General features: G+C 41.0%; 1 long non-coding RNA gene across 2 annotated transcripts; it reads right to left on the minus strand.

Annotated features, from left to right (window-relative positions):
- Positions 1-896: 896 nt before the first annotated feature.
- On the minus strand, positions 897-24,135 carry LOC311523771. Of its 2 annotated transcripts, none has more exons than XR_014712416.1 (5): positions 23,858-24,135; positions 22,287-22,431; positions 20,782-21,330; positions 4,568-4,677; positions 897-1,559 (listed from the first exon to the last, which is right to left on the minus strand). It is a non-coding gene; the product is annotated as an uncharacterized lncRNA (long non-coding RNA). The 2 variants fall into 2 exon arrangements; XR_014712417.1 differs by lacking the exon at positions 23,858-24,135 and adding an exon at positions 23,702-23,822.
- Between the last annotated feature and the right edge of the window lies 1 nt (position 24,136).

Genomic DNA, 24,136 nt, shown 5'->3' on the forward strand with positions numbered 1-24,136 from the left:
CAATGGAAGGACTCCCATTGACTTCAATGGGTATTGATTTTGGTGCTAAATTTGTTAATGAAATTGTTCGAACAGTGATACTATTCACAGGCTACATTTTAATGTTAAACTTTGTGACTGTATTGCATTCACTATTAACTATGTAAGCACTGTATCTTTTGTGATTACATGTTTTTCAGTTATGCAACATGGAAAAATACTGGTTTTGGTTTCATGTAATCCAAAGAATCAAATTTAAATATGAAACCTTTTAGAAAACTGAGACCCACCTCTAAATGCAAAGAACAAACATTTGCATTACCTATTTGTATTAAAATATGCAGAAATTTCCAAAGTACTCAGCCAACTTATAAATTTTTATAACTTCTTAAAATTGTTAACATTTTTTAACACACAGCATTATTTCAGCTCTGTGAAGAGCTCAATAACAATCTTTCTGGTCTGGAAAAAACGAAAGAACATTAAAATAAAGAATGCAGAATAAATAAAAACAAAACAGTACTAGCCGTACATCCACACATACAAAGACAACTTTCATGGTGAGCTCTAAGCAATTATAATAACACAATGTGCTGCATGTTGATTTCACCAGTGAAAAGAATTTCTCTAGTTATTGAAGACTTTCCTGGCAGAGTTTCAGAAAAAAAATTCTGACATTCTCCAAATCTGACTTCTGTGCAATGCAAGTCATGCACATTTTAAACACTGACGAATAATGCTGCCATTCTTCTGTGAACTGTTAACAGCTGTAGAAACTATTATAGCCTGCTTAAAAACATGTCTCTGTAGTCAATAGTCTCCAGACACTTAGCAATACTAAAGCTATTCCTGGGGCTAAACTAGATTTGAAATGTGAATACAAAGTTTGATTTATGTTGGAAATGAAACAACAAACATCTGATCTTTCCCTTTTTTAATAGCTATTCATACAAACATGAGCATCAGCTGCATAACTAGAAAGTGATGTACCAAATGTACTGCAATTAGAAAAAAGGGAGACCACCCACAGGTTCTTTCAAGAAGAAAAGATTTGTCAGGGATTAAAGGTCTCTGGAGACGATGGCTGGTACTGTCATGACTGCCTAGTATTCCACTCCGCCCCATGGAGAGCATGCGTCTCTGTAATGCAAGGTTGCCCAAATCAAATTTTCCAGTAGTGTGAAGAACAGAAAAGTGATCATCAGTTCTACACCATATCATGGAGCTGTGGATTTCTGACTGATCACAGATTCAATGGATAAATCAGACTCATCCAAGGGGAATGCATGAATCTTGTGTAGTGGTGCTGTTCCCCCACACATTGAAGCAAAAGTGGGAGCAAAAGGGATGCTTGGGCTTTCTCTGATGATTCTTGGATAATGACTTGGAAAAGGTGGGAAGAGACCTGGATGGGGCGGCAGGAAGAAGTAAGACGTCTGAAGTTTCTAACACATTCTATCAATTCCCATACTTCATTAAACTAGTACAGAAACAGCATGCAGAGAGTCCAGGCTTGACTCTTCACTCAGGTAAACTCCCGCTGAAGTTCTTTCCTTTCTTCCTGTGTCCATGGCTGACTTCTGAAACTCAAGAAATTAAAATAAAATAATAATAATAATCTTGAATTTCTGAAAGATCTGGGGAAAAAATAATTAGATCTTTACAAGAGTAGTGACATAGCTAACAAATCACAGCTACCATGCTTCCTACAGCAAAAATGCACACAACCCAAAAACCAGTTGGGGCTACAAGGAAAATGAGCACCTGAAGCTCATGGTGACTTTATTATGGGTGCTTAGTAGTTCTGAGTAAACAGGAAGGATGGTCTCATTGATGAGTCACTGAACTGGGATTCTGAGATCTGGGTCAAATTCCCAGCGCTGCTTCAGATTCCCTTCTCAGCCTCTCTATGTCTCATCTCTAAACTGTGGATGATAGTTCCTTTCTTCCACCTATTGTCCCTCTATCTTTTCTGTTTAAATTGGAAGCTCTTCGGAGAAAGAACTCTTACTCTGTGTTTGTGCAGTGCCTACACAATGGGGTCCTGACCTCAGCTGGGGCCTCCAGGTGCTACTATATTGTAAACAAACATTAAGAATGATGAGGCAAATCAGTCCCTTAGAACTGGTGAGCCAAACATAGAGCCCATTCCTGAAGTTGTGCTCACTCAGACAAAACACCTAGCACATTATGACACTAGTAACTGTTAAGTCCAAATCCCTCTGAGGAGGTGGTCCAGCCCAGCCATCCTCCTGTCACATATGAGGTAGCTGTATTTAGCAGAGAGATCTGTCTTAGGCCCTAATTCAGGAAAGTAGTTAATCATGTGCTTAAATCTAACACTAATCAGGAATCTCTTAAGTACATGCTCAGCTGTTTTCCTGACTAGTGATTCTTTCCTGAATCCAGGACATAGCGAGTCCCTATTTTGGACCATCACTTGAGTATTTTAGTTTTAATGTTTTTATCAGCTAATGAACTATGTGTTTTTTAATCTTTCAGGGCTGAAAGACTGATCCTCAAAATGCTCCCAAACAATTATATTGGAAAGTGGCTTCTTCCTACACATTTTTATTCCTCAGCAGCTAATTCTAATTAATTTCTGGAGCTGTGAATCTCTTTTTAACCAGCAGCTGTTAGAGTGATTGTAAGGTCATGTCTAATTTCTGTCTGATTTTGGGAGGCCGCCATGGCTAGGAGAAGTGAGCTGTAGCTCACGAAAGCTTATGCTCAAATAAATTGGTTAGTGTCTAAGGTGCCACAAGTACTCCTTTTCTTTTTGCGAATACAGACTAATACGGCTGTTACTCTGAAAGAATTTATTGTTATTGCTACTGCCAGTCCTAGGTTTTGTTTTGTAAATTAATTTTTTTAAAGCATCACGCTGGAGTTTTCTTAGCAGGTGCAATTTGATTAGTGAATTTCCAATGTGTCTCTTTTTCCCCATATGTGCAAGACACTCCTCAAATTTATCCAGCAGAGCTGCAAGCAGCTGAGTAATCGGTTTGTCTGCCTTCAGGACTGCTTAAATGTTGTCAGGCAGAGCTCTCGATACACATTCCAAGTGCTTGTCTGGGGAAAAAGCTGTGACCTCGTCCCACCCATAGCAAAGTCTGGGCAGGTCCACTGGGAGCCATCAAAATTAACCTTATGCTGCCCCCAGTGAAAGGTTAGGACGGGGATAAACTCTAGCAGAAGGACTGAATATTCATTGAGTGCACCAGCTGACCTCAGGGAAAATCTTGCTCCCTTGATTGCCCCCCATTAAAACTGTGCAGGACCTGCAGTTGTCCAGTGTCGGGAGCTCTGGCTAACACTAACATTGCCGACAGCTGCTCTCATGTGATCAGTAGCTCCCTCAGAACACTGATGACCCATGGATTTGGTGGAACTTCAGGACCCTGAGACAAGACAAGGCAACTATTTCATATATGGCCCCAATTGTAGCACAGACATATTGTAGCTCCTACTCTTTAGAGCAGGGGTGGCCAACCTGGGGCTCCGGAGCCACATGCGGCTCTTCAGACGTTAATATGCGGCTCCTTGTACAGGCACCGACTCCGGGGCTGAAGCTACAGGTGCCAACTTTCCAGTGTACCGGGGGGTGCTCACTGCTCAACCCCTGGCTCTGCCACAGGCCCTGCCCCCACTCCACCCCTTCCTGCCCCCTCCTCTGAGCCTGCCGTGCCCTCGCTTCTCCCACTTCCCTCCCTCAGAGAGCCTCCTGCACACCACAAAACAGCTGATTGGGAGGTGTGGGGAGGGAGGGGGAGACACTGATCGGCGGGGCTGCCAGTGGGCGGGAGGCGCTGGGAGCGGTGTGGGAGAGCTGACGGGGGGCTGCTGACATATTACTGTGGCTCTTTGGTAATGTACATTGCTAAATTCTGGCTCCTTCTCAGGCTCAGGTTAGCCACCCCTACTTTATAGCATCAAATTCAAGCTCTTACAGCCTGATACAGAGCCCGCTGTGTCAGTGGGAAAAGTTCCACTGACTTCAACAGGCTTTGGATCAGTCATCTACAAGACCATACATAATCCTGCTCTTACCTACATCTTTGCTTTCATTTCCCCCTACTCACACTCCAGCTCCCTCTGCTCTTCCTTTTTACCAGCTGCTCCTTTTGTCTCTGTTTCCCATCCTCAGCTATGTGCCATATATATGACGCTGCCCTCTATGCCCAGAACACTATTCCTGGACCTTATTCAGATCTCACATCACTGAAAATCTGGGATAACATCTCTGTCAATGAAGCTATTTGGATGTAAAATTGAATCTGGTCCTGGTCTTATTTGCCAAGCATCCTCTCTCTCCTCCTATCTCTTCAGGCAACCTCTCCCTGCCTTTTGCTCATAATTAGTAACCACCAGACCCCCAACTCCTTAGCCATTACTGGCTATTTTGTCTTGTGTTTGTCATTCTTGCCTTATCTAGACTGTACATTTTTCAGAGTATGGGGCTTTTTTGTGTTTGTAAATGCTGTGATAAACTACTGTGCTATATGAACTATTGTTGGTAATAACAGAAAGAGATGATTAGATGGAGATTAAAGCACTGACAGCAGAAAAAAAAAAGAACAATATTAACCTGCAGGTTTCTCCCCCAGGATGGTAGGAGTTGTGGCAGACAGAGAGCGAGAGTGAGTGTTTTTTGGGGCGTGGGGGTCACACACTGGTTCTTGCAGCTTTAATGGACACCTGAAAAATAGTGTAGATATTCAGAAACCATAACTACCTTCACATTAGAGATAGATTAAATTACAGAAAAGGCAAGGGAAAAAAAACACAGCAAGCTTAATAGAAGCCTGTTCTGGGGGTTATTTAGTCAATTTCAGATATGCTTCTGAGTACAACACAAACATAATGCAACATTGCTATTAAAATTCTCAGAGTGTTTGCAAGTGAAAAAGAAACAATCAACTCAACACATTTCCACAGTCATTCATTTGCAATTGGGATGTGGGGTACCAAATAGTCCTAGAGTAATTACAAAATAAAGGCCGACAGTTCCAAACAGTAAACTCTCACAGGTGTTTGGTCCCTTAACACCAACCTGATTTGAAGCTTGAGTGCATGTACAGAATCTGAGCTGTAGTGTGTCAAGTTAAACTAAGTGAGAAAAAAGATCAGTTTGGAGACTTGCAGAGTTTATACCAGGAGGCTGACCTTGGACCAAGTGAATTATTAGCAGTTAAGGACTGAATGTAATACTTATGGTTAAAAAGGGAATATCAGGAAGAGCAAGAGGGGTCCTATGTAAAATAAATAATATGGGATCATATAATTAATGCTGTTATCATAATGCATACGCACCAGGGGCACTGGCATGGGCAATATTCATTCAGTCATTTCCTAATTTGAGAGTGTTTGACTATGCAACCTTTTAATCCTTTTAAATCCTTAACTTTGTATTTCCTAATTTTTCATTGTTTAATTTATAGATGAGAGAAACCTTAACTAGTGTTAAATGTAGCTTTTTGTTTGTGGATTTCCTTAGTTTTTAAAAGAAAGAAAATCTTTTAATATAATAAAACACTTATACATTTGTTGTCTTCAGTGTGTAATTTGTTGCTATTGTTATCTTTGTGAAGTTTCATATTTCACCACTGAATACCATTTTGACTAATCTATTGAAAGCAATGAAACTATATTCAAACAAAACATGTTGTTCAAAAATGTAACGTCAGTTTTACTGCAACTTCTAAATGACATTTTGTTTTAACTGTGTAAGAGAAAGTGGAGTAGGGACTCACAACTATGATACCTACCTTTAAAAATGGGTATTTAGACAGCTGGAGCCCCCAATTTGTAAGAAGCAGATAAACTATATCCATGAAAAGGAGCTGGAATTTTGTATCTTATTTTTCATATAATCCTTTTGAGGAAAGTAACACACAATGACCCTTTGTACGGTGTTTCTTACCCAGTACAAACCCAGAGGAGCACAGCAGGCGCTTAGCCAAACTCAGCCTGCTTTCCTTATAGTCCCTCCTGTAATCATGTTCTGGGAAGTCAGAGGTAAATCAATTATCAAAGGCAGCCATTGCCAGGGCAACCAGGCCAATAGTGACTCTCCCCAGGTGGGCAAATGAAGTGATGGGAGAGAGTGCGGAGTGGCTGATTATCTCTGATGTCACAATAATACTGCTCAGACAACAGCAGAGGCAGCAAATGTGCACTGTGTAGAAAAATCAGGCTTTTTCAGTGTTCCAGTTTTCCCAAATGTCCTAAAAAACCAACACCACAAAATACACAGTGGAGATCATTCCATACACATATTAATTAGTGACTGAAATTTGGTTCAAATTCCCCATGGCGTGTGTACAAAAATGGGTTCTAAAATAAAGGTGCAACACTGAGTTACAGACCCAGTTAAAAAAAATTGGATGCAATCTGAACTATGGTTTCGCTATACGAGACCATAATGTATCTGTGTAGGTATTCCTACTGTATTCATCACTGTATTAAAGAGTTATGCATATGCACATAAGGTTTATAACACGATCAACACTTCCCAGTCTGACTAACAATATCATATTATTACAGCCCTCTGTCTTCCATGAGCAGACACTACTATTTGTGACAAACTGTCCAATAATTCTGGGAGCAATAATCTCTGAAATCTTATATTGACAATGTTATACATGGTACATCACTCTCAGGAAACAGTCTTTATAAGAAACTTAATTCTAAAATATCTACTTTCCAATGATAAATCTATTAACTAATAATATTTCACATTTTACTGTAAGCCTTAAAAAGAAAATATTAGTTACTAAAATCAAGATACACAAATTATAGCTTAAAACACACTCCACATATCAGAATTAAGGGCTGTTGTGTTTGATGAAATATGTGTTTCTTTATGGTTGATAACAGTAGTGGCCTGGATCCACAGCTGAGGAAGCAGATGGGCAAAGGCTATTCTAAGCCTCCTTTGTATCTCCTTGACTGGCTAAAGGCTGGTGATGGTGGAAAGCAACCTTGGGTTTTCTCTAAGTTACACCCTGCTGCCCACAAGAGATCAGTCCAGCTCTGGTCATCATCAGGGCATAGAGGTGCCTTGGCCACACAATACCCTCTTACCCCAAAAATGCCCCTTGTACTGGATTTCAATGAGTCATTACACCGGCTCCACGCCACTTGAAGACTTCCCTTTACACCATGGAAATCCTCCGGGAGCCAGTTAATCCAACTTTCTGGCTGCTGCGCACTATTGGAATGCACAAGGCAGCTGGAGGAGAATTGAGCTCTGAGTATTTATGTTCATGTTTATTATGTGGATAGTGTAAGATGTCCTTAACTATTCACTTGCCTGCTTACTTGGTGCTTGGATTTAGTAAATTGTATGACAGATGATCGCATCGTTGTCTCTTAGCAACATTAACAAGTTTCTGAAATTATGATTTTGGGTTTTAGAATTTGTACTAAGACCTCTACAGTAGTTAGTACCAAAGAGGCAATTCATGAACAGCAAAGAGGTGATTCATCCCCCTCTTTCTCCCTCCACCCCAGTTATGAAGTGATATCATCAGTTTGCATTTCCATAAAAACAGCAGAGGAAAACCACTGTTTCACTGAACAGTATAATTTTGTATGCCACTTCCATGTCCAAACGAAAGTATTAGATCTACAGGGGGTCATTACAAGCTAAAGGGGCAAATTTCCAGTGCTATGGGTAGTACATTGGATCTGCAGCATTCACAGACACTCCAGCTCGGAGAGTATAAAGATATTCTCAAGTATTAATAAGCAGTGGTGGAGAAATCTCAAACATTTCAGCTCTGATTTAGGGGTAAACCCCAAAGTCTGAATACTTACTACAACTGTCTCCACCCAATCAGATTCTCCCTCCCTCACCCCCATCTGTCTAGCCCAATATGATCCACAATTGCTTTTCTCTTTCCCTCCAACTCAGGGGCTGTGGGACACGATTTAAAGTGGGTGGACTGTGGGGTGACTCACCAGAGGCCAGGTCCTGCCCAGATGGGAGACCCTGGAGGAGGAGGGGTTGGAGAGTGAGCCCGCACTGCACTTATCCCACAGCAGTTCCTGTCCCTTATGGCTGGCCTGCTCCAGCCCATTCGCTCTCACCGCCACATGCAGACAGGGCCCTTCCCACATAACATCCTGCTCCTTTCCTGGCCCTGGTGCCACTGGATTGGTTGCCCTGACTGGGCTGTGGCAGGTCAAAAAGTGGTTGGGCCATGCCCTGGGTGACCCCTTCTCGCCCTGGCTCTGCAGCCTACTCTCCCAACTACAATCAGTCGATTATCCCACCATCCTAAGATCAGCTGGACCCATTGCTCAGTGTTGCCCCACTGACACACACCATTTTCCTAGGTCAGCCCTCTCATCTCCCGGATCCACAATAGTGTCCCCTCAGCCCAAAACAAGCCCCCAATCTTCCCCGAAATTGTTGATCACCAGGTTCTCTGGCAGTCTCAACTAGACTCACAGCTGTTACTGTATTCACACTATGTGCGCTCCAGGGCTTCCCTAAGGCAGAAGTGCACAGGATTGTCTTGCATCCCGCTGACATGGGAAATCCCCACAGCACTTAAGATTTGAAAACGGCATTTAATTTAATACCGGAAATTAAATTACCCAAAAGCTAAATAATTATGAGAGACAGACAAAGAGAGAGAAAATTATTAGGTTTCCATGTACACATCAACTGCTCTCTTTGAGGCTGACATTTTGGGTAACAGCTCTTATCAGTTTTTAAAGCCGTATGTAGGTACCCTGTAGTCATTCTGGGTGATGTCAGCCTGTCATCACCCGTGAGCCCTAAGTATACTGCAGTTTGCCATGCCTTGTAATTAATGATCTTCCCTCTGCAAAGCAGACAGCAATATATGTACTGCTGAATAGCTACTGTATCAATGATGACAGGCAGACATTGCCCAGAGTGACTGCGATTTTCTTTCAGTAAAACTTCTTATTCCTTCTTTGTAGCTTTTCCTTGGGTGCCTATTTATCTCTCTGATCCCATGTGCAGAGATGCTAAGGTAATGACATATAATCCTATAGGTTCATCTATTTGCACAACTCATGCCTAGTTCACACACTTTCCCTACCAGCCCTCATGCCGGCACAATATCTTATGTCAGCATTGTTAGTGTTAAAACACACAAGGGAAAATAACCCTGCCCTTCCCCATGGCTGCCAGTGCCTGGTCTGTCACCAGAGGTGGCGAGGGGCAGGATTTGGGGAAACCTCACAAGAACGTCTGCTCCGCCCGTGCTCCACCAACTTCTGCAAGGACACCCTGCATAACTCTGAGCACCAGGGCCTGGGAGATAGACAGAGCCAAGGCAGGGGTGGGCCAGGAGAGGAACGGAAGCAGGGGCTGATGGATCTGCTGCTACACAAATCCAGTGGCCACTATCCCAAAACTCATGAAGCACAAGAGCAGGTGGTGTAAAGGTAGGTTTAATCTATCTCTTCACCCATTGCTCCTGAGCTGAGCTAAGATCTGGCCCATTTAGTGAAACTATTAATTTTATATTTGGCATCTAGATTTCTTGATGATCGGTGCTTTAGAAATACACAGATCAGATTGACGAACAATGGATCTAGAACTGGTGTTTTAGATGTTTCTGATATCTCAGTGTGTGTCATCTGGTGCCAGACACAGGGAATTAGAACTTCTCATGAGAACTGTCCATGTTATCAATTTCACCTACTGAAGCAAGTTTAGCCACTAAGCTATCCTTTCAGTTCAATACCTGACTACAGACCCAAAGAAAAGTCAGTAATTATTATTTGTATTACAGTAGCTCCCAGTGACCTGGTTGTGCTAGGTGCTGTACAAACACATGGTAAGAGACAGAGCCCGTGACCCAAAAAGCTTATAATCTAAAAAGACAAGACTACCAAAGGGTAGGAAACTATTCTCCTCAAACACTCATTTGGGGAACTGAGACACAGGCTGATTAAGTGACTTGCAAAAGTCACACAGGAAGTCTCTGTAGCAGAACCAGGAACTGAAGCCAGATCTCCTGAATTCCAGTGCAGTATCTTAACCACAAGATCATCCTTCCCCCTCATCCTGGTCATAACTACCTCTATATATTGTATGTGATCAAAAAGGAACTCAGTCACAAGTGTAAAGTGAAACTGAACCTTACTCTGGCTACAATATATATGTTCTCTCAATAAAAAGCTAAGAGCCTGAATTGTCACAAAAAGCAAAGGAGGACTTGTGGCACCTTAGAGACTAACAAATTTTTTAGTCTCTAAGGTGCCCCAAGTTCTCCTTTTCTTTTTGTGGATACAGACTAACACGGCTGCTACTATGAAACCTGAATTGTCACACACTCACGTCCATTTAATACCAGTGTAACTCGGTTGACTTCAACAGAGTTATTCCTGATGTACACTTTGAGAGGGTGCTGTTAGTATCTATAAATTGAGCCCTTTGGAAGCCAGCAGCCTGGTCACTTAGAACACTCAGGGCACTGGGTTTTGTTAGAGCAGGAGGGACTCAGGTAGTTTGGGTTTGGAAGAGGTGAAGGGATAACTTGTACCTCCAGGGAGCCTGATGAGCTAATGGAGGTAATTAGCTCACCAGCTGGATAGCCCTGAGAAGACAGCAAGCAGTATAAAAGGCCACATAACTGCTCCTATGTGGTGACGTACCTAGAGCATAAATCACAATGACACTTGATGAAGGTTCTACTGTGTATACTGGTTAACTCACTCGGACGGCTTATCCGGGTTTCCAGAAGCTGAAGGGGGAACCCGTTCACATACACAAATATACATGAGAGGAAAATCAGATCCATAGCTTGGTTTAGAAAAAAGATAGTTATGTCTCAAGTTGATAAACATAGGTCTTGCAAGTAGGCAAAATTCACAGAGAATATTTCATCCTGATGAAACAACTGTCCAGTACTTTTGCTCAAGTTATTTCTATTATCTAATGCTGATAATGCTAGTTAGGCCTGGGTAGTATCAACCATAACACCTGTTTTTAAAAGAAAATTGTAAAAGTTTTTGTTCAGATATTATTGCCTTATATTTTCTTCCCAAATCCTTCCCTCTTGTTGAACACCCGATGCTTTCCTGTTACATACAGTAATAGATGACTGTTCCAGTTTGTACAAATTATATTCTATGGAGGATACTATAATGTCAATTACACAGAAAAGTGCATTGTTCAGTTATTCCACATAACCTGAAACCTCAGCTCACACAGAAGCAGAACCCTAAAAGCCACAGACTACTGTTTTATATGTGCACTTTCCAATGGGGCCACTAGGATTGGTGCTTCTGGCTCAAGGACAGAACATGCTCTGCACATTTTCAAACATACCCTGTCAGTTTGGACTTGCATATCTGTGCAGGCAAAAATCTGGATCTGTCTGCACTAACATCATTTTGTCTAACTACTAGTTTTGCATGTAAAAATTCTGTTTGCAAAAGTAGAAAATATCTTTGTCAAACTGTGGAAAGAAGTTTTAGAGGTTGAAAGCATTTTGAAAATTTGACCTTAAGTGCCAAATTCACTCTTGTGTAACTTCCCTGTCCCCAAATTATTTAAGCCAGGGATGAATAAATTTCTAATGTCCTCCAAACGGATCATCCATTTTCTTCTGTGGTGATGGTCAAAATATGTTATGGGAAAAGATGGTCATAAAGGAATAGAGTTATGAAGGAATTATGGAATAGAAACTCTATTATGAAGGAATAGAGTTTAATATAGCTAGGCTTCCAATGAAATTTTCAGCTTCTTCCCATAAATACTAAAGAATTCTATAATTTTTGTTACATTAAAATATGTTTGTGACATAAATGAGCAATTTTTTCTTTTAGTCAACTCCCTTTTCCCTTTCTGGTTACAACTCATCCCCGTTGCAGTTAAACATCACTAGAATTCACACAAATTCAGACTGATATTAGATAATGGATACAAAAGCAAAATAATTAATCAAACATTTTTATATGAAAAAATAAAAAATCCAGATTACAAAGTAGGTAACAATCTGAGGCTGCTCTAACTCACAACTGGACCCTGGCCAGACTAGAGAATATGTACCAAACGACCTGTATTAACACCAATAAAACATTAAATTCACCTTTTATAAATCACACATATATATAAAAGCTGATTTCAGTCCCAATACACACAGGCCAAGAAGGAACTATTATCAATGGATTGGATTCTGATCTCATTTGCCCTGGTTTAAATAAAGAGCAATCCCACTGAAGTCAACAAAGATACTTTGGATCTACACCAGAGCAATGAGAGCAAAATCTGGTCCAGTAATTTTTTCACCAAAATAAATAGTGTTGGCAGTTACTGGTTCTGTGAGTAACAAGTGTGGACTGAAGGGTTTGCTTGCTGATTTATATGCTGCCAGCTCCACTCACTTTTGTTATAACTCTTGCAAACAGAGTTCCACTGTATCCCTCCAAGGCCTTCATTTAAAATGGATCCTGTTTCAGCAGCAGACCAAAACAGGTTACTTATCCCCATTAGTTCATTTTTCTAACAAGCAGCACTCCGACTAGGGAAGACAGAACAAAAGAGAAATGTGTTCAAACCAGTATTTACACACAACAAAATGAAAAGAATCCAATAGCAGACAAACATAATGTACCAAATATGTCCTAGTATTAAAAACAAAGAGGAGAATCCCTTTCTTCAGTCCTCCCAATGCTAATAGATAGAGGCTTGTGTAATAAATAACCTGGTCTCTCCAGCAATTACTCTGTCCTCAAAACTTCAAGCCACGTTTTCTCCAAGATATTTACCTCAGTGGCGCTCATAGGATCTGGGGGATTCACAGATCTCTAATACTTTCTTCAGAGCTCACTCTCTGAGCTAAAAGCAAAATCCACCTTTAGCTCTACCAACTGGCCAATTTAACCTGCCACCCACCAGCTCCCAATTCTAGAACTCAAAGGCATATATGAATGCAAGCGAAGAGTTTCCATGGCAACTCCCAATGTCACCTCTGTATATATTACTGTCAGTGGACACGGACCCCAGTCATATGACAGGAATATTAACCTCTGTGATATTGGCCCAAGTCAAGTGATTGATGACAGAAAATAAAGATGAGTCTCTAACCAGCACTCCTGTGTGTCACTCATTTATTACAAATGTAATGACCTAGTGAGTGTAGCATTCATTACTGGGCACTGTGTTACCCTCCATATCAACATCCAGCCAGTAGAGGGTTCCTCTAATCCTCAGTGTCCAGGAAAAGAAAAGGTGTCCCGAGAGAGCTGACAGCTAGGTGAGAGCAAGAACAGCAGACTGCAGGTTGCCGCAGCAGCATGAGAGCTAAAGGGCTAAGAAAGCACAGCAGGAGAATCCAGGTCAGTGGCCTGCAGGCAGGAGGCCAGCATGAGACAGGTTCCAAGAGACAAAACTCTTGCCTTGAGACCCCAGGATTGAGCTGCCCACAGGGGCTGGGTTAGGAACAATTGTTTTGGTCATTGATTGTAACTGCGCATAGGGTATGTGTGCCTTTTATTTCTGGCAGCCCTAAGAGAGCAACCCCCTTACAGAAAAAAAAATGGTGCAACTGTTTAAGGGAACCCAGCGAGAGCTACGGCAGGTAGAGCTGAGTACTTGAAGTACCTACAGTGCTGGCCTCCACACTCATGATGCACCCAGTGTGCTGGCAGACTAACGGCCCACAACGCTCACAGCAATCCCCTGCAGTGGGATCAGTTGCAGAACTTCCAGTGTCACATTCTGTATTGCCTTGCACCTTATGTAGTTGTATTTACACCTGCACAAAAGGAGGGTAAAATTTGACCGTTCTGATTTAGCAGCATTTTACACTGTATAACGTCAACTAGGCAAATGACTCTACACAGCGCAAGGCAGTAGAGAATCCAGACCCTTGAATGCTGTAGAGTACCAGCTCTCCTACAAAGGGCCCAATTGTACCATTCTTACACCAAGTAATAACTGATTTTCAGAGAAAAACTTGCCACCTTGCAATGCAGTGCTTCCTGAAGAGAATTCATACATCTTTCTACTAGAATTTGTGCCGTTATTTTCCCTAAACAGGAGATTCTGGTTCCTAAGAGGCATATTTTCAAAGCTTTAAGTGAGAGATGTATGTACCAACTACAGTACAAATGTGGTCATGATACTCTGGGACATGGGATAAATGAGGCCCAGGGCCTGATTCGCTTCTACTGTCAATCACAAGTACCTCAAATGAAGTCCGTGGAGTTTCACTAGTGTGACTCTGGTGTGAGTAAGGAGAATCTGATCACTATTTTTAAAGCAGGGAATTCTCACTTGAATAAAGGAATAGGATAATACCTTTATTTAAATCCTACAACTACTAGGTGACACAGCAGAAGCAATGGTAGCCCTGCACTTAAACTTTTCATAAACCAAGAATAAATGTAAAAACCTACAGGCCTGATCCTATGCCACTGAAATCCATTGCAAAACTCCCGTTGACGTCAACGGGAGTAGAATCATGACCTACAGTAACACAAATGTATTTCTATATTGCAGGTCTCTGAAAGCAAGCAAAGTACTGTATACGCTCTCTTCCTGACATGAGTGTTAATGGGAGTAACATACATGGACTGTGAGACAAATATAAAAGTCAGACTGTAAATGTTGGCAGTTGATGACAATTAAGAAGCAAATCCCAGTGAGTGAACAATGGCTTCTTTCCTTGGACACTGAGAGCAAAATCTTGTCCAGTCATTTGAAGGTGAGATGTGGGGGAGAGGGCAGAGAGCTGCTTTTCCCCCAGCTCACTCACGGAGCAATGCTTTCTTATTAGCATCTGATTCTGCACCATCAAAGCCAACTGGAGTTTGCCCATTGATTTTAATGGGTGCAAGATTGGGAAGTAGGTGAGGGACCCACCAAATAAAGCTGCTGAATGAAATTGTCACATCTAAGGAGGCCTGGCTTAGAAACCTGCAGATGTGGCCAGCCTCTCAGCCCATTTGTAGGTCTGCTGTTCACAGATCTCATGCTGCTTCTTCCTTTTCGAAGCAGCGGTTAGCACCACTGCGGAACACATTGTACTCAGACAGCCTCACCGACCCATCCTACCTTCACAGCCTGAATAAACCCCGATGCTAAAAAGGTGTCATTACTGTACATATATCACCAGGATTTGCATTAAGAGCTTTTGTACATAAAATCTATTTATGTAAATGACTCCTCTACATTACATTACTTTTGAATGCATCTATGTAAACTCAGTATCATCTGGTTTAAACGCAGCCAGCGATAAAGAGACACAAGGGAAAAATCAAAAGCCGACATAGTACTTTTTTTTTTTATTATTAATTGTGTCTTTACTACTGGCAATTAAAAGACTAAAAAAGTGTGTCTCATTATTATGGTGTGCAGTACATTGCAAGACGATCCAACTTAATTAGATGAATTCCCATTTGTTTCTGATTACATTCTTCAAAAACGAGTATCTGGACACATTCCTGTTGATATTTTTTTATTTAGATGATTATGCAGTAGTAAGGAAAGAGGAGAATATAGCTTTTTATGGCCTCAAGATTCATGCAAGTTTCTCTAATTTTGATAGTTTCCGAACTCCCTGACTGTATCTGAACACCCAGTAAAATGAATGTCAACTAAAGGAACACTTTACTAACTCCATGGATGCATGCCACAGGTTTAGGCTGCAAGATTCAAAATGAAACTTACTCAATGTTCACAGATCTTGGAAGAACTAATATATCCTTAACTAAGCATCCAAACCTCTGACTAGATACATATCTGCTCCCGGCTGTATCTTCGGGGCCGTGTACGTTTCATAGCAAATTTCTTTCCATATTTTCCTAGCATTTGTTATTATGGCTTTCCCAGGTCACAGGACTTTTAGTGTTTGCCAGAGAAAACCTCTGCATTAGTTCTGTTCTGCTCTGATTTCAACAGAACATGGATTCCTCATCAGGGTGATATATTGATATTAACTGTGTGAGATTAAAATCCACTAAATATCGAGTTTCTGGATGTGCAGACATCCATTTCACACAAAATAGAAGCATTTCTTTAACTTCATTTTAGATTTTTACTGTGCTGTAACAAGCTAACCATGTTGGGCCTGATTTTCAAAAGAAATCAGCTCCCATACAGGCACCGAAGTAAGGGCCAGATTTTCAAGGATGCTCAGCTCTCAGCAGCTCCCACTGTGACACTTGCAGACAAATTTTCAAAAGAAATAAGGACCCAATGCGCTGAGCACTCTTGAAAACATGGTTTATTTTGGTGCCTAAATGCGATCTGAGCTCTTTTGAAAATATAGCCCACGGGGACTGACCCTGCAACCTTTACTCATGAAAGCAGCCCTTACTCATGTGAGAAGTCCTGTTGAAATAAAGGTCCACTAAGTTACAAGGATACTCACGTGAGTAAAGATTAGACAGTCTTTTCCCAGGAAGTAGTTCTTGGGCATATAATGGCAGTGCTGTGAAAGATTGTTGAACTACAGAGTTGAGTTCATCTTTACAGCAGTGATGGGGGCAAAGCGACTCCTATTTCTAGAAGTCCTCTGAAATATCTTGTTGAACAATGCAACAATATTCTCCAGGCCCCAAGTTTTATATCTAAACACCTCATATTTATGATCACCTATGTAATCTGCCCATCTTTAACTAAAAAAGGACACTGAGCAACCCTTTGAAAGTGACAGCACTTCAACTAAAAGTTCTTTCCCTAAAGAAAGAGGGGTATTTCCCCCCCTTTCTCTCACATGTTTTCTCTATTCATTGTCTCATTCAGATAAGGCATTACCTCGTAAAGCTTAGGCATCAAATTGTGTCAGCACTGGTGGACAGACACCACACCCGCTGTTATGGCTGGAGACCTTCTTCCTGCAAGCAGAACACCTCCAGGACCTATGAGGCAGATGCAGCAATGGCTAAATACTTTCCAAGGAGCATGCCCTTCCCTGGACAGTCACAGTGCAGAAGGTGGGGCAGGACCTCAATTGCCTTATTGTATATCACAGGAATCGAACACTGTTCTCTGATGTAATCAGAGATACTACTCCTGATTCTGATCTGACTTTCTCCAGTGAAATCAATGGATCCAAGCTTATCTGAGATCACAATGGGACCCATTCTCTCTCTTAACTCATGCACTGAGGACCATCCAGCTGCACTCACCTTCCTCCTCTCAATCATAACTCCTGCTGTAGGCTGTTCAGTAACAAGCTGTCAACATAGCTCTCACTACTGATGTGTTTTATATAGAAGTTAGTTGCGCCTTTAATTCAGAGGTCACAACAAATGATGAGCATAACAAAGTGTGAATGATGTGGCTAATGATATGCAGGATGTATATCAGTGAGGCAGTGGAAGAGGCGTGTGGGAATCTTGATATATATGTAAAATCTGTCTGAAGTCTGATTTATGAACCAAATTCATGTCTTTTGATTTCAGTGCAGTTAGATCAGGGATAAATATGTCCCCTGGTTAATTTTCTCTGTGTTTCCAGTGTGATGTACATTTTCCTAAAAATAACTGATTCATAGATTCATAGATATTAAGGTCAGAAGGGACCATTATGATCATCTAGTCTGACCTCCTGCACAACGCAGGCCACAGAATCTCACCCACCCACTCCTGCGAAAAACCTCTCACCTATGTCTGAGCTATTGAAGTCCTCAAATCATGATTTAAAGACTTCAAGGAGCAGAGAATCCTCCAGCAAGTGACCTGTGCCCCATGCTACAGAGGAAGGCGAAAAACCTCCAGGGCCTCTGCCAATCTGCCCTGGAGGAAAACTCCTTCCCGACCTCAAATATGGCGATCAGCTAAACCCTGAGAATATGGGCAAGATTCAGCAGCCAGATAACTGACTTTCTTTTATTCTGATATACAGATTGGGTGAGGTAATATCTTTTATTGGACCAACTTCTGTTGGTGAGCGAGACAAGCTTTCCAGCTACAAAGAGCTGTTTTTCTTCTCTGTAAGCTGCTACTGGAGAGACAGCAAATATTATGGAAATGTTGTTGGCTCTCTCTCTTTTTAGTCTTGATCTCCTAATCTGAAGCATAGTTGGCTAGTGTTCATAGTAATCCATTCAACTGGTGGTTGCTATTTTTAAAAAGTTGTGTTGCCTTACAAATTCATTGACAGTAATATTGCTAAAAAAGCTCAGCTTTCTAAACAGATATCACTTTGCTGTGTATAAACACAGATCTGCAATCCTCAACAATGTGAAAAATTGTCTAATTTAAATTATTTATCCAATGATTTAATATCTTGTGAGATGATCCAATGTTGTTGACATTTCATTAACCATAGCTAACAACTGATATTATTCATGGTCATTAATCTACCTGACCATTACCCATATCTATAACTTCTATGACCTGATTACACCCTTAGCAGTTAATCAGTGTCAGAACAAGTTAACAGGAACTGGGAAGGTGGTCCTAGAAAACAGTAGCAGTCAGTGAGTGATGCTTTAGGAACACAGGGGAAGTTCTAGAAGAAGGTGGCAGTTTGGAAAAGAGAATTTGAGAGAGAAAAACTGGCCGTCTTTGGGACGGCCTTTTTGAAGAAATAGAGGAGGAATGGCAGAAAGAGGATGGGAAAATGCAGAAAAAGGACGATGACAGCCATAAAAGCATGCACTGCACGTCTAAGCACGATCTAGGTCTCATGGAGGAAGAACAGAGCAGGAAACCAAGACTGGTGCCTGAGTCTGACGTGACCCACACTGGTTTTACAGATCCTGGCCATCACACTGACAATGCAAAGCAGCCTTAAGTGCCCTGGGCATTCCATAAAAGTAGGCTTCAAAGTCTCTCTTTTCCCCCCACATTCAAGGTGGGTGAGGACAGGTGAAGAAATCAGCTTTGAAGCAGAAAGTGGGATTTGTTTATTCCATTGGTTTAGCTGAATGGCTTGATTTTGTTATGGGTTTGACGTTTATATTAATGTTCTGAAAATGTGTATGTGATATATTTTATTTGATGTACATGCACATTCCAATAAACTATTGGAAAGGCACTGCATGGCTTTGTTAGAAACTGAAATAAATATATAAATAAAAATATTAAGCATCAAAAGGTGGTCAATTGTAGAAAGTAAAATTTATCATCAATATGGCCTGGGAATCCAATACAACTGCTGCTACAAAGATGAGGCATTATAAAATGGTAACAATAATAAACTAATATTAAATAATAATAATAATAATATACACTTCTGTAGCGTCTTTCATCCAAAGAGCTCACAGAAATTTACAAACATCACTTAAGGTTCACAACCTCTCTGTAAAGTAGGTGTGACCCAATGACCACTTGATGCCAAATTAATTTGGCAGAGGACACAGAAGGTGCATAGGGTTTTACAAGGATTCCATGGGTTGGATATTTGCACAATAGTTCACGAAAAGGGGGCATGCCAGGTCTCTACCAAGAGCCAAGATCCCATTGGTCATCATAAACATTATGAAATGTAGGCATAGATAATATTTAAGAAGTAATGTATCTATATTGAAAATTATGGTCTTAAGGTCTTGGAGTTAAGGCAGGTCACCAGGAGGTGACATACCTCTGAAATGTTCCTTTCAGGCAGAAGGTAACTGACACCCATCTCCCTGTCTGGCCATTTGTGTACTGTGTGCCTCACACTACATGCCTATTTGTATACGCAGCCAGGTGTGGACTGAGTGAATGTGAAATCTACAAGAAGAAATCTACAGGAACAAACAAACAACCAGGGGGTGTCCTGTATATGAATAAAGACAAAGGACATGTCTGCTGTTTCTTGGAGTGCAATAAGACACAATGAATTCTTCACTTAGAAGGCAAACCGACAGCGAGTTTGTCTCAGGAAAGGAGAATCACAGCCAGCCTGACTGAAAAGCGCTGCAAGAATTTTGGGTGAGCAACTTTCTACAAGCCATGAGAGTACCTGGTTAATTAAGTATAGGCTCCACAATGCATACTTCTACTTGCTACACTTGATTCTCTATGCTCTGTTAAATAAACTGAGGCTTGATTTCACTATAAATAGATCTAAGTGCTGTGTGTAAAGCAGAGCAGTGATCTGAGGCGCAAGTGGTAAGCTGAGGTGTATTGTTTCATTGGAAGAAGTGAATCTGTGAATACTGTGAGCATCCAGTGGACCAGGGGCTGGACACTCCAGACGTTCAGAGGGCTTGAGGGTTGGAATGTGCCCATCACTAACCTGTGGAGTGACAGCAGGGCCTGCGAGACCTAGAGGGAAGTGCTTGTGTTGCCTGTGGACAGTGGAGTTGCGGAGCTGACCTATGGCAGACACAGGACAAGGCTTCCTTGATTTAAGGGCAGGGGTAGCAAGGTGCCTCACAGCCTTAGGTACCCCTGAGAAGCATCACAGTAGGCAAGTATTATACACAGGTTTACAGACTGATAAAGTGAGGTACAGAAAAGTTAAATCAGTAGCAGAGCTGAGATTAGAACCCAGGGGTCCTGGATGTCTGTGCTAACCAATTCCTTCCTTATACCAGACACATTACGCAGACTTCTAAAATGACCCTACAAACTTGGCATCTCTACTCCAGTGAAACTGTTTCACCTGGCCACACACAATAGGAACTGGTGGGTAGAAGAATAAGCATTCAAGCAATTATCTATGAGCATAACATGTGATCGCTGAGAGCGTAAATGTCCAAACAAATGTTTGTCCTGAGTTAGCATGTCTATGACTGAAAGGATCTGTCATTAATACTGTGCTCTTGGTTGGAGTAACTTCTAATAATAATTGCTTTTACACCTCCATAATTGTTTGGTCCTGCAGAATAGAGCTGAGTAGGAGGGGGGCTTCAGTATGGCACGTACCGACCCTTTTGGCTTCTAGCAGAGTTCCATATGCCAACCAACTTTCTGATGAATGGATTGTCTGCTTGCTAAACCACATACTATGAATACAGACAGAAAGGATCCAGCGCCTCTAATGCCTGCCATCACGCATCTCCTAAACACAAAGAAAGAAAGATGACTGTTCATGGGCTGTAGGCACTCTGGCGGATATTTAAACTCACCATCCATAACAGCAATTCAAGCACCAACAAACTAGTGACCACTTTTCCCCCTCCCCAACAACAAAACAACCTATCAGTAAATTCATAAGTAAAACATCCCATCTCGATTCCCACGAAGCACTCAACTTCAGTTGAAATCCCAAAGCCCACCAAACTCAGATTCCTCAGCCCACCCCAGAGCCTAATTCAGAAAAAAGGGCTTTGCAACATGACCTGTAAGACATGAGCAAACTCCAAAGTCGAGCAGCCTTCTGCAGAATATCCTGTCAGCAGCTCCTTCTCTTCTAAATGGAAAGATGTGGAATATGCCCACCTGATCTCCATCCAGTGCCTCAAACAGCACTTACTTGACATTGGAGAGAAGAGGAACATGTTCAAAACTCACTCACATTATCTGGTTAAGAAACACCTTGGAATCAGAGTACTTCTAAACTTTAGGTGAGATACTGTGAATAAAAAAATACACTTTAAAATCTCTCACACCCTAGCCGTGAAGGACAGACGAGAAAGGAGAGGGGAGGGCAAATGCTGCTAGTTACGAAAAAGGAAGCTGTCAGAACATTAACTAAGAAAGTAAAGGATTTAATATCTCATTAACTTTGGGCAAGTATTTTTAGCTATATAATAAACTGAATTACTCAAGGAAAAATAAAATTGTGGTTTTGATGGAATTTTTTAACACAATGATTTGTGTGCACACAACAGTATCTTACCTTTCTTGGTCATTGCAAGCCTGCAATACTTGGCCTTCAGACTTGTACCTAACTTTACACCATGCACAATGCAATACCCCAGGCAGGACAGATATCATATAACTTATTGCTAAAATCATATCTCATTGTGTAAGTGTATCATTCCCCCACAAAACATGTTGTTCATTTTTAAATTAAATAGTTGAATTTGACAAGCTGTATCCACTGGGTTCTTATTCAATGTAATAATGACTCTTAAAAACAAACTTCGTATTTGTGGATAATCTAAGCACCATACCGAGATGTACAGACACTCTTTCCCCAACCTATATATTATATAATTTTTTTAACATTAACTTTCATAAAATTTTTACCATTCAGCCAATCTTTGCAGCAAATCAAAATCAGCTTGTCTTCTTTATTATATTCTAAACATAAAAATAATCTTTTTTTTTTAAGTTCAAAAGCATTCAAAGAACTTTACAATATTCTCTAGGCAGAAGATATATTCTCCTGTGCACGTGTAATGCTAAGAAGGTAATAAAACAAATATTAGTGTAAATGTGTTCACTGAAAACACATATACTTTCTGCCTGTTATCAAGTTGTACCTGTTTTACAACAGTTTGTGAGACTGTCCCACTTCTGTACCACCATGCCATGACTGGGTAAAAGGATTGCCACTCATCCCCATTCGACAATATTCAGAATCTTCAAAGGTCATCATTTGGAATCGATGCTCTTGATGATTAGCTTCTGTTAATGACAGGCAAACAATTTAACCAATCAGACATAAAAAAGAGGGTAGCGACACCCATGAAGAGAAAAGAAAGAAAAAATGTTGCAGTTGCCAGCTAGCTGTACTAAGCAGACAATCAGATTCTCTAAAAGAAGACAAACTGTGTTAGATTTTTTAAAAAGCAACAAACCTGAAGTTCTTAGCAATAAAGCTTATAGAATAAAATAGTTTAGTTATAACAAAGGAATAGGGACTAATAATAATATCTGCTTAGTGGTTTGCAGAATCACAGCAATTTGCAAACATTAAATGACATATCAACTTTAAGTCATTAAATTTCAAAAATGAAATAAAAAGTAGTTTCAGGGACTGCACCCTCTCCTAAGCCCTTTGCCAATTTTTTCTAGATTTACAATTACATTTTCTTATGTTTAAAAAGAATACTCTCCCCCATTGTTTTGAGAAAGAACGACATAAACAAAAGGGGGAAGTAACTAAGGGACCAGTCCTGCAAAAACTTATTCACCTGAATAATTGTTTTAAAATGTATCAAGTTTTCATCTGCATATTTGTTTGGACTCTTGATCCTACATTGTGATCCACAAAGGGAGTCTGCTATTAGAAAAACTGATCACAATGCAGGACTGGTGACAGACTATGCAGAGGAAACAGTGCAAGTGACTGTACATAAAGTGTTGTGCATTGCACAGAGTACATAAACTGAAAAGAGAGAATATTTGTTCTGTTGTATCTTTTATTTGTAGTCAATTTAGGTGTTACCTATAACAACATCAGGTAAAAAAAAGTTCAGACATATGTGATTTTTAAGTTGTTGTCGTCTCTTTAATGAAGTAGGCCCTGATCTTATAAGTAACTGCACAAGAAGATCTCTGACTTGAAGTCAATAGGACTCTGCACAGGTACAGTTGCACACAAGAATTTGCAAGATTGAGAATTTAAGCCTCATAACACCACTGTGAAATAGATAGATAAATACTGTTTCCCCATTTTATAGATCGTAAAACTGAGAAAAACAGTTTACTGCCAAAAGTTTTAAATAAAGATCCCTAATTTTGGGTGCCTATCTTGAGATATTTAGGGCCTGAACAATAAAAATCAGGCCTTTGGGTGTCTCAAATATTAAGCATTTGAAAAAAATGCCGAATTCCTAACTGGGAGAACAGAGAGCTGCTCACAGAAAAACACAGCTTTAGTAAGAGCATGTATATGTATATACAGTATTGTAAATATTTATGCATGTCCAATAATCCCTGACTTTGCCATCACCTGACTGAAAGAACAGGTCCAGGCATTGCAACTGTAGGATTGTAGAGCTCCCGGGGCTATTGAAAAAAATTGAACCACGTCTCTCCTCCTGAGTTTTTGAAGTTATTTATGTCTGCATATGTTTCAGGCTGCAACACATCAAGAGAAAGGGCGTACCGCGCACGCAGCCAGCTTTAGAGCTTTTCTTCACGGTGGAACCTTTGCTGTGCTGTGCAGCACGTGTCCTGCTCTGCACCCCCAGCCCTGCCGTGTCCCGATTGCAACAGCAGGGAACACAGGCGGCCGCACCCCCGGCTAAGCGCTTGCATCGCCCGTTCTTTCAGCGCTTCAGTGCCTTCTAGGCCCTTGAGGACCATGAGCGCCACAGCCCTCTTTCCGCAGCAGGAAACGCACCGCCCCAGTCCCCTGGGAGATGTAGTTTTCTCTTCCACCCTG

Source organism: Lepidochelys olivacea (genome assembly GCF_965140295.1).
Source record: "Lepidochelys olivacea isolate rLepOli2 genome assembly, chromosome: 7".
Lineage (NCBI taxonomy): Eukaryota > Metazoa > Chordata > Testudines > Cheloniidae > Lepidochelys > Lepidochelys olivacea.